At 49.5% G+C, this 14,523-nt stretch overlaps 1 protein-coding gene across 1 annotated transcript in view; it reads left to right on the forward strand.

Moving 5' to 3' along the window:
• The first annotated feature begins 7,798 nt into the window (after positions 1-7,798).
• LBHD2 (LBH domain containing 2) overlaps positions 7,799-14,523 on the forward strand; it is a 49,574-nt gene continuing 42,849 nt past the window's right edge. The window contains exon 1 of the mRNA XM_083621885.1: positions 7,799-8,070. The gene's annotated coding sequence lies outside the window, so the exon portion shown is untranslated. The remainder of the gene's footprint in view (positions 8,071-14,523) is intronic.

Consider the following 14,523-nt stretch of genomic DNA (forward strand, 5'->3'; position numbering starts at 1 on the left):
TTCATCTGCATCTGGGCATATAAATTACCATGTGCATTTTTTAATGGAAACCTGTGACCCTCTTTTTTGATAATGGGTAAGGGGCCACTTTACTATTTTAATCAGTTTCAAATGCATGGAAAAGGGGTGGCTGGGTAAACTCATTAAAAGTTGCAAGAGATGGAGTCCACAATGTTATATCCAGGGCTTTTTTTCTAGCTGGAACTCGCCAAAGCTCAGTTCCGGCACCTCTCAGGTAGGCACCATTGCCATATATGAGAATGAGGGAGGCCTTCATGATGAGTTCCAGCACCTTTTATTCGAGAAAAATAGCACTGGTTATGACTGAATGGGACGCGGGTGGCGCTGTGGGTTAAACCACAGAGCCTAGGACTTGCCAATCAGAAGGTCAGCGGTTCGAATCCCCGCGACGGGGTGAGCTCCCGTTGCTCGGTCCCTGCTCCTGCCAACCTAGCAGTTCAAAAGCACCTCAAAGTGCAAGTAGATAAATAGGTACCGCTCCGGCAGGAAGGTAAACGGTGTTTCCATGCACTGCTCTGATTTGCCAGAAGCGGCTTAGTCATGCTGGCCACATGACCCGGAAGCTGTATGCCAGCTCCCTCGGCCAGTAAAGCGAGATGAACGCCGCAACCCCAGAGTCATCCGTGACTGGACCTAATGGTCAGGGTTCCCTTTCCCTTTCCCTTTTATGACTGAATGCCCCATAATTTATATAGCAGATGGACATCAACATCCTGAGCAACTCCAAGGAGATCAGCCAGTGTCTCCAAACATATGCTCAGCACTCAAACCATTGCCTGGAAAAGAGAGCAACTTCTGAAAGTGCAGAATCTATATTTACAATGGGATAATGACCCTATAGCTTAGCAACCACCTTGTGAAACAGGTTCAGCTGAGACACAGCTGAAGAAAAGTCATCCAGGGAGTTTAATGCTGAGCAGATTTGAACCTGCATCCCCCCAGTCCGACATTCTCCACTCTGCCACACTGGCTGTTCCCAAAGAGGAGGCAGAATGCCCATTTCAACATACGGTTGGTGTTATGTACTGAGTTGAATAGGATGCAGAATGCAGCAGTCTGATTGGTTCTAGAACAATAGGATTCAAAATGCAGCAGTCTGATTGGTCCTAGAACAATAGGATTCAGAATGCAGCAGTCTGATTGGTCCTAGAACAATAGGATTCAGAATGCAGCAGTCTGATTGGTCCACAGGAGCTACCCAATCCAGCTCCAGGTGGAAGGGAATCCGCAACCTGATTGGCCTACAGGAGAATCCTGGAATTAGCCAATCACGTGGGGCCCATTGTGTAAATAATGTATATAAGGCAGACATTCTGGGGGAACTTCCATTCCTCCTCACCACTATGGGCTGAATAAAGAGCATGAAATCCACTCTCGACTCTGAGTATATTTTAGTTGGGCAGCTATCTTTACAGCAGGGATTGCCAGCTCAGCAACCTGCCAGTACCTCCAATGGCACCTGTGAACAGTCTCCGTAAATGTCGCCCCAAATATCCATAATGCACATGAGACTTATTGCTTTTCCTGCTCACTTTCTGTTTGCATTCGCTATAATAATAATAATAATAATAATAATAATAATAATAATAATAATAATAATTTATTATTTCTACCCCTCCCATCTCAGTGTCCAGGCTGGATGATGGAGGTGGAGACGCTCCTTCAGGTATACTGGGCCGAGGCCGTTTAGGGCTTTTAAGGTCAGCACCAACACTCTGAATTGTGCTTGGAAACATACTGGGAGCCAGTGTAGGTCTTTCAAGACTGGTGTTATGTGGATTGGTGGCTGCTCCCAGTCACCAGTCTAGCTGCCGCATTCTGGATTTGTTATAGTTTCCAGGTCACCTTCAAAGGTAACCCCATGTAGAGCGCGTTGCAGTAGTCCAAGCGAGAGATTACCAGAGCATGCACCACTCTGGCGAGACAGTCCACGGGCAGGTAGGGTCTGTTATGTACTGAGTTGAATAGGATCCAAACTGCAGCAGTCTGATTGGTCCTAGAACAATAGGATTCAGAATGCAGCAGTCTGATTGGTCCTAGAACAATGCAGCAGTATGATTGGTTGGCAGGAACCACCCAATCATGCTCCAGATATAAGTGAATCCACAACCTGATTGGCTTACAGTAGAATTCCAGAATTAGCCAATCATGTGCAGCCCATTGTGTAAATAATGTATATAAAGCAGATACTTTGAGGGGACATTCATTCATTCCTCCTCACCACTATGAGCTGAATAAAGAGCATGAAATCACTTTGCGACTCTGAGTATATTTCAGGGTCTCAGCCTGCGTACCAGGTGGAGCTGGTAGACAGCTGCCCTGGACACAGAATTGACCTGCGCCTCCATGGACAGCTGTGAGTCCAAAATGACTCCCAGGCTGTGCACATGGCTTAGCCTCTCTCCTTTAAATATGCCACATTTCACTGAAGGCCACAATTCAACAACCACCTTCCCATCTGTTCTGAACAAAGAAGAGGCACAAAGATCTTCTCTGTGTGAGCAAGTACAGTAGAGGCCGATATAGGTGCCTTTCCCCCATTGTTGTGGTGGGGGAGCAACACATGCCTGCACTGTTTTGTGGCCCTGAATTTGAGCTTCATTAATGTGTAATATTGACATTTTTGGATCCCCTCCAAACTGTGGCTCTCTAGGATGTCAGGCAAGGAACATTCCCAGTCCTTCCTGGACGTGCCAGGAACTGAACGTGGGATTTTATTGCATGAAAAGACAATATTTTACTAGGCCTTTCCTGTACCTACAAACTGAACGTTGACTGTCAGTTCTGAAGCTGACTTATTCTTCTTGCATAAAGGCAGCAGACTTGATTCGTAATAATGGGTTTGTTTGGATGCCTTGAAATAACGTCATCCTCTGTGTGATGGTGATGGGTAGATTTATTTATTTATTTTAAAAAGAGAAAAATATGCAAATATCTTAAGACTTGAATAAATAGGAAGGCAGTCCACCAGATGTGGTGGAAATGTCATGGTATTCTAGCAAAATGTCTCCAAAATCCGTCTAGTCTGTTAGAAACCTCTGAGGACAAAACTCAACCTGAGTAAGGATTCTCTTTCAAATGACATCTCAATTATTTCTAATACCGGAGGTTTAAATCTAAAGAAGTTGTTTTCAAACTTTCTTGCTTCAGCTCAGGAAACCATTCCCACATCTAATTATCTGTACCTCTGCAATAGAACTGCCACATCCTGCAGAGGAGCCTGGGAAGTTTTCAAGACCAGAGTTCTTCGATCCTGGGTCCTGTGCTGTGGGATGTTGTTTACTCAGAAGCAAGCTTTGCTGGGTTGATGGGTGGCTTACTCCGAAGTAAACGTACACAGGATCGGAACTCTAGACCTGCAGATCCAAATGCATATAGGAGGTACATTTAAAGAAGATTGGGAAATGTTTATTGAATATATGGGGGAAATTGTGTACATTTGAAAACATGGGCAGCATTAAGATAAATTCAGCAGTGTAAATAAGTTTCGATGGATGTAATAATGGAATACTGAATGGTTTAAAGGTAAAGGGACCCCTGACCATTAGCTCCAGTCGCGGCTGACTCTGGGGTTGTGGTGCTCATCTTGCTTTACTGACCAAGGGAGCCGGCGTACAACTTCCAGGTCATGTGGCCAGCATGACTAAGCCGCTTCTGGCAAACCAGAGCAGCGCACAGAAACACCGTTTACCTTCCTGACGGAGCAGTACCTATTTATCTACTTGCACTTTGACATGCTTTCGAACTGCTAGGTTGGCAGGAGCTGGGACCGAGCAACGGGAGCTCACCCCGTTGCGGGGATTCGAACTGCCGACCTTCTGATTGGCAAGTCCTAGGCTCTGTGGTTTAACCCACAGCGCCACCCGCGTCCCCACTGAATGGTTTAGTATGTATAAAATATGCAGAGATTTATGTTATGCAAAATGAACCATGCAAAGAGAAGAAGGGAAATCATTGATATTTTGAGGTTATTTAAATGAATATTCTAAAATGTAAATCAGAAAATTTAATAAAAATTACAGAAAAACACACAAAAATGCATATAGGAGGGAGGGTTGCTTTAACTCATGGGTAGGCAAACTAAGGCCCGGAGGCCGGATCCGGCCCAATTGCCTTCTAAATCCAGCCCACAGATGGTCCGGGAATCAGCGTGTTTTTACATGAGTAGAATGTGTCCTTTTATTTAAAATGCATCTCTGGGTTATTTGTGGGGCATAGGAATTCGTTCATTTCCCCAAAAAAATATAGTCTGGCCCCCCCACAAGGTCTGAGGGACGGTGGACCAGCCCCCTGCTGAAAAAGTTTGCTGACCCCTGTATTAGGGGGAAGTGTGCACCCATATGATGTACATAAATGCATTACCTTAGGCTTGCAAAAAATGTTCAGATTAGGATGAATACGTGTATTAAGAGAAATGTTTATAAATTTTCATTATTTCCCCCCTTAAAGTTTGCAAACTGATGTGGAAATTGGGTGAACTGGATTGGAAATCTGAGAAAAACCAAAATGGAATAAACTGATAATTTAAGATTCTGGCTTCAGTACCCACTAAGTCATGGGTAGGCAAACTAAGGCCCAGGGGCCGGATCCGGCCCAATCATCTTCTAAATCTGGCCCGCGGATGGTCCAGGAATCAGCATGTTTTTCCATGAGTAGAATGTGTCCTTTTATTTAAAATGCATCTCTGGGTTATTTGTGGGGCATAGGAATTAGTTCATTCCCCCCCACCCCAAAATATAGTCTGGCCCCCCACAAGGTCTGAGGGACAGTGGACCGGCCCCCTGCTAAAAAACTTTGCTGACCCCTGCTTTAACTCTTTGCCCCCCCATTGTCCTGTTTGCACACAGCCTTTTGCACACCGCCAATTTGCAATGGGATGGAAGTTTCCATTGACATAAATGGGGCGGATTCTTACTGGGGTCATGATGGGACGAAGAGTTACATGCACTGCACCTATGAATGGTTAAACGACGATAACAAAACTGTGTGACAAACTTACAAGCACTGAGTGCTTAGGTGTGTTCTGCTTGTCCTGGAATTCAGCAAGGATCCTGGCACCCGCCCTGACTTCAATTTACTAGTCCACTTTAGCCCAGTCATTATTAATATTACTAATTTCTCTGCTTAGTGTGTCGCAAAGTGCTTTCGGATTAACTCTCTCCCTAATCAAAACAGTTCTGTGAAAAGTGGTCCTTAATATAGACTCTGAACAAATGCTTCCGTAGGGGGAGCACGGCAGCGCTCACGGCAACCGCCTGGAGAACGTGGAATGGATCCCACCGAGAAGATCCAGACCGATCCCTCTCTTTTCTGGCCTTTTGGAGAGGGAGGAGGAAAGGCCGGCTCCTTCCTGGTAGGATTCAACTGCTTAGCATTTGACTTGTTTTCTAATATTTTATTTTGCTTACTTTAAATGTTATACCACACTTTACACAAGCCACGCGCATGTGTGTGTGCATGTTTTGCAAGACAGAGTTTTTAAAATGCACAAAATAACACAACCCTTAAAAATACATATCAAATCACGAAAGAACAATTACTAATAGCAGCAGGTCTATCCTGCTCCAAACATTTGCTGATAAAGTTGTGTCTTAAAACTATAAAATGATGGTGACAAATGCACCTCAGTAGGGAGGTAAAGTAAAGGTAAAGGGACCCCTGACCGTTAAGTCCAGTCGCGAACGACTCTCGGGTTGCGGCGCTCATCTCGCTTTATTGGCCGAGGGAGCCGGCGTACAGCTTCAGGGTCATGTGGCCAGCATGACTAAGCCGCTTCTGTGGAACCAGACCAGCGCACGGAAACGCCGTTTAACTTCCCACCGGAGTGGTACCTATTTATCTACTTGCACTTTGACGTGCTTTTGAACTGCTAGGTTGGCAGGAGCAGGGACCGAGCAACAGGAGCTCACCCCGTCGTGGGGATTCGAACCGCCGACCTTCTGATCGGCAAGTCCTAGGCTCTGTGGTTTAACCCACAGCACCACCTGCATCCTAACATACAGTGGTACCTCGGGTTAAGAACTTAATTCGTTCTGGAGGTCTGTTCTTAACCTGAAACTGTTTTTAACCTGAGGTACCACTTTAGCTAATGGGGCCTCCTGCTGCTTCGCCATCACCACACAATTTCTGTTCTCATCCTGAAGCAAAGTTCTTAACCCGAGGTACTCTTTCTGGGTTAGTGGAGTCTGTAACCTGAAGCGTCTCTAACCCGAGGTACAACTGTATTACCATTGTAGAGGCCTGCTCTCCCCTCCTGTGGTTTCCAGCCACTGGTATTCATAGAAACACAGACAGGGATGCCAACTTGAATAAAATATTGGGGGGTGGCCCAAGGAAGACCCGCCCCACATAATCCATCGCGGCACCCCCCCCCATCTGAATGCCAATGCCCATCAACCTTGAGGGGCGCGGGCGAAGGGACCTCAGCCCCTAGGAATCGGCTGTGATCACAGAAATGGACAGTTGGAAGGGGCACCCAGAGTCATCTAGTCGACCCCGCACTACAGGCACCTGAACTAGGTCGTCCATGGCAGATGGCCAACCAACCCGTTTGGAAACCTCACAGGAAGGAGAGCCCACGGCCCCTATCCTGGGAGTCTGCTCCACGGTGAAGCGGCTCTTGCTGCCTCCAACTGCGGTGGCGGAGGCGAGCTGTCGGGGCTAGCAGTATTATTATATTTATTGGGTTTATATACCGCCTTATACCCGGAGGTCTCAGGGCAGTAATAATAATAATAATAATTTTTATTTATACCCCGCCCTCCCCAGCCAAGGCCGGGCTCAGGGCGGCTAACAAGCAATAATAAAAACAAGTTGAATGAATACAACTTAAAAACAAGATTAAAATACAACATTAAAATATTGAAATGTAGCCTCATCACAGGAGGAGAAAGGAAAAAGAAAGAAGGGGAGGGAATCAAGTTGATTCTAAGCCAAAGGCCAGGCGGAACAACTCTGTCTTACAGGCCCTGCGGAAAGAAATCAGATCCTGCAGGGCCCTGGTCTCATGAGGCAGAGCGTTCCACCAGGCCGGAGCCAGTGTTAAAAAGGCCCTGGCTCTGGTTGAAGCCAATCTAACTTCCTTAGGACCCGGGACCTCTAGGGTGTTGCTATTTACGGACCTTGAGGCTCTCCATGGGGCATACCGGGAGAGGCGGTCCCGTAGGTACGAGGGTCCTAGGCCGTGAAGGGCTTTAAAGGTCAAAACCAGCACCTTAAATCTGACCCTGTACTCCACCGGGAGCCAGTGCAGCTGGAAAAGCACTGGGTGAATATGCTCCCATGGCAGAGACCCCGTGAGGAGCCTCGCTGCAGCATTCTGCACCCGCTGGAGTTTCAGGGACAGCTTCAAGGGCAGCCCCGCGTAGAGCGAATTACAGTAGTCAAGCCTGGAGGTGACCGTCGCATGGATCACTGTGGCCAGGTCGGGGCGGGAAAGGTAAGGCCGTCGAGAGCCCTCTGCTCCCGGAGAGAGAGGGGCTTGGGTGCCTTCTTCCAGTCTCCACGTCGGGGAACTTCGCCAACCCCAGCAGCCTCGTCCGCACTCGCTACGAAGCGCCCGGCAAGAGACGGCGTCGGGTGGAGAGGAAGAGGGCGCGCCGGGATCGCCAAGGGAGGAACCCAGCCCAGACGTGGGGCTGCCGCTCGCCCGAGGGCTCGCCGCCGCGCACAGCTCTGCCCCCACCCCAGCCCGAGGGTGGGGTTTGCTCGCCTCTCCTCCGCCCCAGCTCTCCACTCCGCCCCCTTTCCTGGAAGTCTCCGCGCTGCTTCGCGTGCCACGATCGAGGCGCAGCGGCTGCCAGTTTTGCGCGGTGCCCGGTGCTGCGCGTGAAGAGTCGTCGTCTCCCGCTGGCTTCGCTGCTCCGGAAGGCTGCGCGCCCCGCGCTTGGATCGCCGCCCCGCGCCTCCTAAAGCTGCCTCGCCGATTCTTTCCGCCTCGGCTGCGCGCGCGCGGAGAAGGAGAAGCAGCAGCAGCAGCAGCAGCAGCAGCAGCAGCAGCTGCGACGGCGGCGGCGGCAGCAGCGCCTCGGATCTTTGCGCCGCGGACAGGTAAGCGCAAGAGCCGCGTGGATTGCGCCGGACTTGCCTGGGCAGCGGAGGCGTGCTGGTTTCCCGCGTCTCTCCCCGCCCCAGGAAAAGGGGATCGCGGTGGCCGGGTACGAAGGAAGGATGCCGTCCCGGCTCCCGAGGGCTCAGGGAGAAGGGGGAGCGGTGGGGAGGGGCAAGGGAGGGGGACAAGGGGGCCGGGAGGGAAAGGGTGCTGGGACCCGAGGCAGGGGGAGGCAGGAGGCAGGGAGGGATCCGCGTAACTGTCAACGTTTCCGGATTCCTCGCAAGAAAAGGGAAAAGTTGACAGCTGTGGATCCGGAGGCAAGACGAGCGGGGCAGGAAGAAGCGAGTTACAGTTGAGGGGCTGGAAAGGAGGCAGGAAAAGAGGCATTCATAGAGTTGGAAGGGACCCTGAGGGTCATCTAGTCCAACCCACTTCAGTGCAAGAATATGCAGTTTTCCCATATGGGGATCGAACCTGCAACCTTGGCATTATCAGCCCCATGCTCTAACCAACTGAGCTATGCAGACATAGCTGGAGGGGAAAGCGGTAGCTGTTCCTGGCAGGGCTATTTTTCTCTAAAAAGAGGCGGCGGAACTCACCATGAATCCAATCACCCTCGTTCTCTTAGAATGGCCATGGTACCCACCTGAGAGGTGCCGGCACTGAGTTCCTGTGAGTTCCTCCTGAAGGAAAAGCCCTGGTGCTTGGCATGCAGAAGGTCCCAGGTTCATTCCTCAGCATCTCCAGGTGGGGCTTGGAGAGAAGCCTGCCTGAGACCCCGGAGAGCTGCTGCCAGCCAGTGTAGGCGATACTGACCTAGATGTGACTCGCTATAAGGCAGGTATGATATAATGATCCTACTGCCTGATCCAATGCCGGGGGTCTCCCAACATTTGCTCCTGGGAAGCTCATAGGCAGGACACAGGGGCAAGAGCTGTAGCCTCCCCTCACCAGAGCTATCCTTTAGATATGGATATTCTGGTTCACCTGTCTCTGATAATGTTACCTGCAGGTGATTGTCTGGCCCTTTAAAAACAGCAGCAGCAACAACAACAACAACCCTGCGCTGTTGGCCCTCTCTGGCAGCAGCCTTTGGAGCAGGGGTGTGTGGAAGTGTAACAGTGCAGAAGGAAAAAGCAGAGATGGGGAGCAAAAAGAGTAGGTCATAAGCCACATTTACTCCAAAGTAAGCCCTGTTGATTTTACCGGGACTGTCTTCCAAGAAAGCATGCTTTGGATGGCGGCTTGAGGGGTGGAAGGAACAGAGGTGAGGCGGTGGAAAGGATGAGGTAGAAGCAGAAGAATCATAGAATTGTAGAGTTGGAAGGGACCCCTGAAGGACATCTAGTCCAACCCCATGAAATGCACGAATCTCAACTACAGCATTCAGGACACTGGGGGGCGGGCATCCAAACCTCTGCTTCAGAGCAAGCACGGGGGCAGGTGACTGGGGAGCACAAGGGCAAGAGCTGAGTCTGGGCTGATGTAAGGTGCAGAAATTTGAAGGAACTGTGTAGAGAACTGTGCATAGGTTCAGGAGAGCTAACCTGGAGGTTGCCAGGAGCTTTCTCAGCAAATGCCTTTAAACCCAAGCAAGCCCCCCCGCTTCCAGTAGTCCCTACTCCAGGGATGGGCAGAAGGTAGATTGGGATGAACAGGTAGATCTCTGCGTGTTTTGCAGTAGATTGTCAAGGGCTGCTGACTTTCGACTGATTAACATCAGCAACAGCAGGAAAAAGAAGGTGCCCTTTTCCCCTTTAAAGAAACAAAGAGCTCTTCTGGGCTGGCTGCTATTTTTGGGTGGGATTCAGCCATATACTGGCAAATCCAGGTCTCTCCATGGGCGTTGATTAGGAAGTCTTGTGCAACAGACCTGCTTTCCTGAACAGATCAGGCTTCTTGCGATAAGGAAAGTGATGGGAACATTTACTGGCACGCATGGGGGAACTTTGACGCCATGGGTCCTCTTACCTCTGCACAAACAAATCAGAAGGAATGCTCCTTAAATAGCCACCCTTCGTCCGGAAGTGCTCAGAGGAGCAAACGGGAGCGGGATTGTGACTTTTGTGCAAAAGGATGAGTGAGCCCTCTTCAGTTCTGGTTCCCAAAACTTGTTCCTGAGCTCAGGAAGGTGTTCAGAGGCAGTTGGGACATTGTTTTTCTTAATTGGATTGAAGCTGGTTTGAAGGGCGGGGTGGGGTGTGTGTCAAAACACTAGAAGGGACCCCAAGGGTCATCTTGCCCAACCCCCTGCAATGCAGGAATCTTTTGCCCGACATTCGAACCCAGAACCCTGAGATTATATGTCTCATGTTCATAATGACTGAGCTATGCTTCCCAAACCAGCAATAGGAGATGCCTGGATGCAGAATAAACAGGGAGTTTGTACTATATATCTTTTGCACCCGGCTCGAGTTAGTGAATGTAAGAATAAAGGAGGGGGGGAGAGAGTAGATCCAAAAAGTGATAGAATTGGAAGGGATCCCAAGGATCATTTAGTCCAACCCCCCCCACAATGCAGGAATATGCAGTTGTCCCACATGGGGTTCAAACCTGCAACCTTGGCGTTATCGGCACCACGCTCTAACCAACTGAGCTATGCCCAGGGAAGTCAAACACTTACCGTTTTGGCAAGCACAGATCGGTGGCAGAAGGAAGACGTGCAGCCGAGAATGCAGAATGTCAAGACTGAACCGGGGGGGGGGGGGAGAGGAATAAGTGGCGAGGATATGAAGGAAATTGGTAAAGAACCAAGGTTAAGTATCAACAGCAGAACTAGCACCACACATGCATGATGTTAAACAGTAGCTGTTAAACCTGTGAGTTAGGATCATTTTTGTGGTCAGGGATTTTCTTTGGGGAGTTAAATAGGAGGATCTGGTAATTTCCCTTCTCCTAGCACTTACTTTCCCAGAAGTTAAACCAGGGTGATGCCTTCCTCTGGTCTATCATAGGGGTTTGTGTCTTATGTAGAGCAGTGGTGAAAGGTTTTAGGAGAAAGTTAAGATTTCAGCGTCAGTTTGCTAACAAGAATTCATTGGCACGCTGCATCGCCAGCCGGGAACTGGCAGTGCTGTCCAATACATGTCTATTCAGAAGCAAATAGAATTTAGCTCAACAGGGCTTAGTCCCAGAACAGTATGTTTAGGATTGCAGCCTGCGGCACGGAGGAGCAAACAGGGGTGTTGATAATGGGAAGGAGAGAGGAAGAATGAAAACACTTGTGGCTCCTAGCTCCAGTTTTTGAGTGCAACCTTTTATTTGTGGAAATAGGATGGGTATATGGAATCGTAGTCTAATCTACAATCTGCAGCTTTTCGCCCTCAGTCACGAAACATCCTGTGTGTTGCATGAAGCGGAAAGAGAGAAATGGTAAAGATTTGCAACAGACAACCCAAAAGGGAACAAAAATGACGGTAATAGCAAACTGGCTTCTGTAAGTGTCGGAGCGAGCAACTGCTGTCTGCGTGAACATCAGTGAAATAATTGCATGTCTCCAATTTGCCATTATTGATAGTTTGCATAGTACTTGCAAACTGAGCACAGAGAAGTTGTAACTATAATTATCAGCTTGTCTTGCGTGTCCCAGCTCAGGAGCCCCCAGAAGGCGAACCAAGTCTCAAAGCGAAGGATTTGCCTACAGAACTATTGGAACGCGTTCTGCAGTTGCAAAGCCAGGCTGGCTGCTGAACATATCCAAAAGGGACCCCCCCCCATTCCAATTCTGATTCTCTGTATTTGTGTGATGTATGGGTTTGTAAGCACGTGTTTCGCTCTCAGGCATGTTCGGTTTCAGTGCGAGCACCTAAAAATGTACATGGGTGAAATAGTCCACAATGTGATGTGGCAGATCCTAGTACCACGTCTTTCAGGTTTAAGGCCAAGGATGGTGACGGGAACATATAAAACAGCTTTCAGCAACCCTGTAGGGCATTTGGCTTCAACTCCAGACTGTATAAATCTTTCAGCCCCAACCAGCAACAGTCACAGCGTAGCCTAAAAAAACAAACCTGGAGAACACCTGGCTGGCGAAGGCTGGTGTAAAAGTTAGGGATGCTGCTAGTAGCATCCTTCCAGCCGCATCTTTTTTGAGCCATTGTTTAGCATTGGTACTTTGCAAATTGCACACCCGCCTCTTCCTTAGCCTTGTGAAAGCAGAAAACGAGTGGGCGCAGATTCCTGTGCATTGTATTATGGCTGCTTGGAAAAGGCATTGTGCTCCTTCCTGTAAGTGCTTGTGTACCTTGAGTACATAATATCTGAAAGAACAAATACAAGCACATAAAACTCCCTTACACCAAGCCAGAGCTAGGTCAGGCATAGGCAAACTCGGCCCTCCAGATATTTTGAGACTACAATTCCCATCATCCCTGATCTGTTAAGTAGAGATGATGGGAGCTGTAGTCCCAAAACATCAGGAGGGCCGAGTTTGCCTATGCCTGATCTAGGCCAGTAGTGTCCACTCTGGCTGGCAGCCATTCTCTAAGGTTTCAGAGCTCGTCTTTCCCACCTGTACCAAAGTGCCTGCAAGTGCATGACAAGTATGTTCTCCACCGCCATTCCACAAAATGAGGAGGGTTACATGCATTGTATTTGTTAGAATGTACTGCCAGCAAGAAATAATGTGCAAGGAGTGGTTTCTTTTGGAGGGGGGGGTGGCAGTGGGAGAGAATATTAAGCAAAGTGTTTGGCAATAATGGTGGTTGCTCTGGAAAAAAGTCTCTGTGGTTGCATCAAGAAAATGTGCTGCCCAAACATCCTTGATGAATGACAGCAGTGTTTAAAAGATGGATCTTTGAATGCTAGGAATGCGAGAAACCTGAAGCTTTTACTTCTCTCGAGTTTCTTGCTTTGGCTCACTCTGTGTTCTCAGTTCATGTCTTTGGAAATTCCACACCATGTCTCTGATATTTCTGCTTTTCTGAACCACCTCTGAGTTTGCAGGTGTTACTTGGCCAGGGGCAGAGCTGTACATCTTGCCGCAGGTGGTAAAAGCAGCACTGCCACCCCCATCCCTCACCCCCATTGTGAACTCGGGGGGGGGGGGCGCATTTGTGGCAGTGGCACTAAATTGCCACCTGCAACATGCAGAATATATATATATATATATATATATATATATATATATATATATATATTGCTGATTGATGCATTTGCATGGTGCAGAAGTGGCTCCTAAACTAGAAGCTACCAAAATATTATTATTATTATTATTATTATTATTATTATTATACTAGAAATCTCTCTCTCTTGATCCCCCCACATTCCACTCTTTCAAAAGCCCCCACCCCAGTTTTGTTCAAGAGCCCCGGGGGGGGGGGGGGACGGACAGACGGACGAAAGGAATGTGGTTTTTTTGCCCAGCTTCCCATTTGCTCCCTGCTTTGCTAAGACTCACCAGGCTGTGCTCCAGGGCCCTCTAGTGGGCTGCTAAGGAAGCAGCGGCGATGGCAGGAGCCTGCCAGGAGGAGGAAGTGATGGAGCAGCGATAGTGCCCCCCAGAGGAACAGCATCGCCAGCGCAGCCTGCGAGTTTGTAGCGCCCGCTCTCAGCCTCTCTAGCTGGTCTCAGTGGCCCAGCCAGGCACTGCCGGACACTGCTGTTGCTGCTGCTGGCAGGGAGCTCTGTTCACTCCTCCCCTCCCCTGCGAAGCTCCTGCCAGGTGCCACCTTGAGTGCTGGCACTGATGGGACCTGCCCATCAGTGAAGACATGCAGTGCTTGAAACCGACTGCGCCTTGCTCTCCCCAGCCTCGAGCTCAGTGCAGTGGCGTAGCTTGGGGGGTGCAGGGGGGGCCGGCCGCACCGGGCGCAACATCTGGGGTTAGGGCAAATCCATTGGTTAGGGGGCGCAAATCCACAGGTTAGGGGGCGCAAATTACTTGCCTTGCCCCGGGTGCTGACAACCCACGTTACGCCACTGGCTCAGTGCACTGCCTGCTGTGGCCACACAGCCAAGCTGAGGATGGCCTCTCCCCTAGATGCTAAAGCGGAAGTCTGCTGCTGGATGGGGGCGGATGAGGGGGCAGTTTGCACAGTCTAGGAGTCAGACACTCAGAGTTGAGCCCCACCAGTTGCACTGGGGCTTCCGCAGAGAGGTGCCGGGGGATAAAGAAGCAGAGCAGTATGCTGGTTGTTTGCCATAATCAACACTAATAAGCAGCAGGGTTGCACGCCTCCCATGCAATCTGGTGTTAGTCCTTGCTAGAAAGGCTGTGCGTTCTTCTTTAGTCTACCTGCTGCGGTTCAGGGTGGGGCGGGGGGAGAGCCAAACTGAGAATCCAATTTAGTGGCGCTAAGAAATGCCGCCCCAGAGGCCGCTTCAGCTGCACACTTCCAGGTGGGGAACAGGGCAGCACTTCCGCAACAAGCCAGTAATCTTGCCACCCCCTAACATGCCCCCCCCCAGCAATGTGCCCGCTTTCACCCTCCCAGACCTAGCACTATTCT

This window comes from Podarcis filfolensis (assembly GCF_964270895.1).
Source record: "Podarcis filfolensis genome assembly, chromosome: 1".
In the NCBI taxonomy this organism is placed as follows: domain Eukaryota; kingdom Metazoa; phylum Chordata; class Lepidosauria; order Squamata; family Lacertidae; genus Podarcis; species Podarcis filfolensis.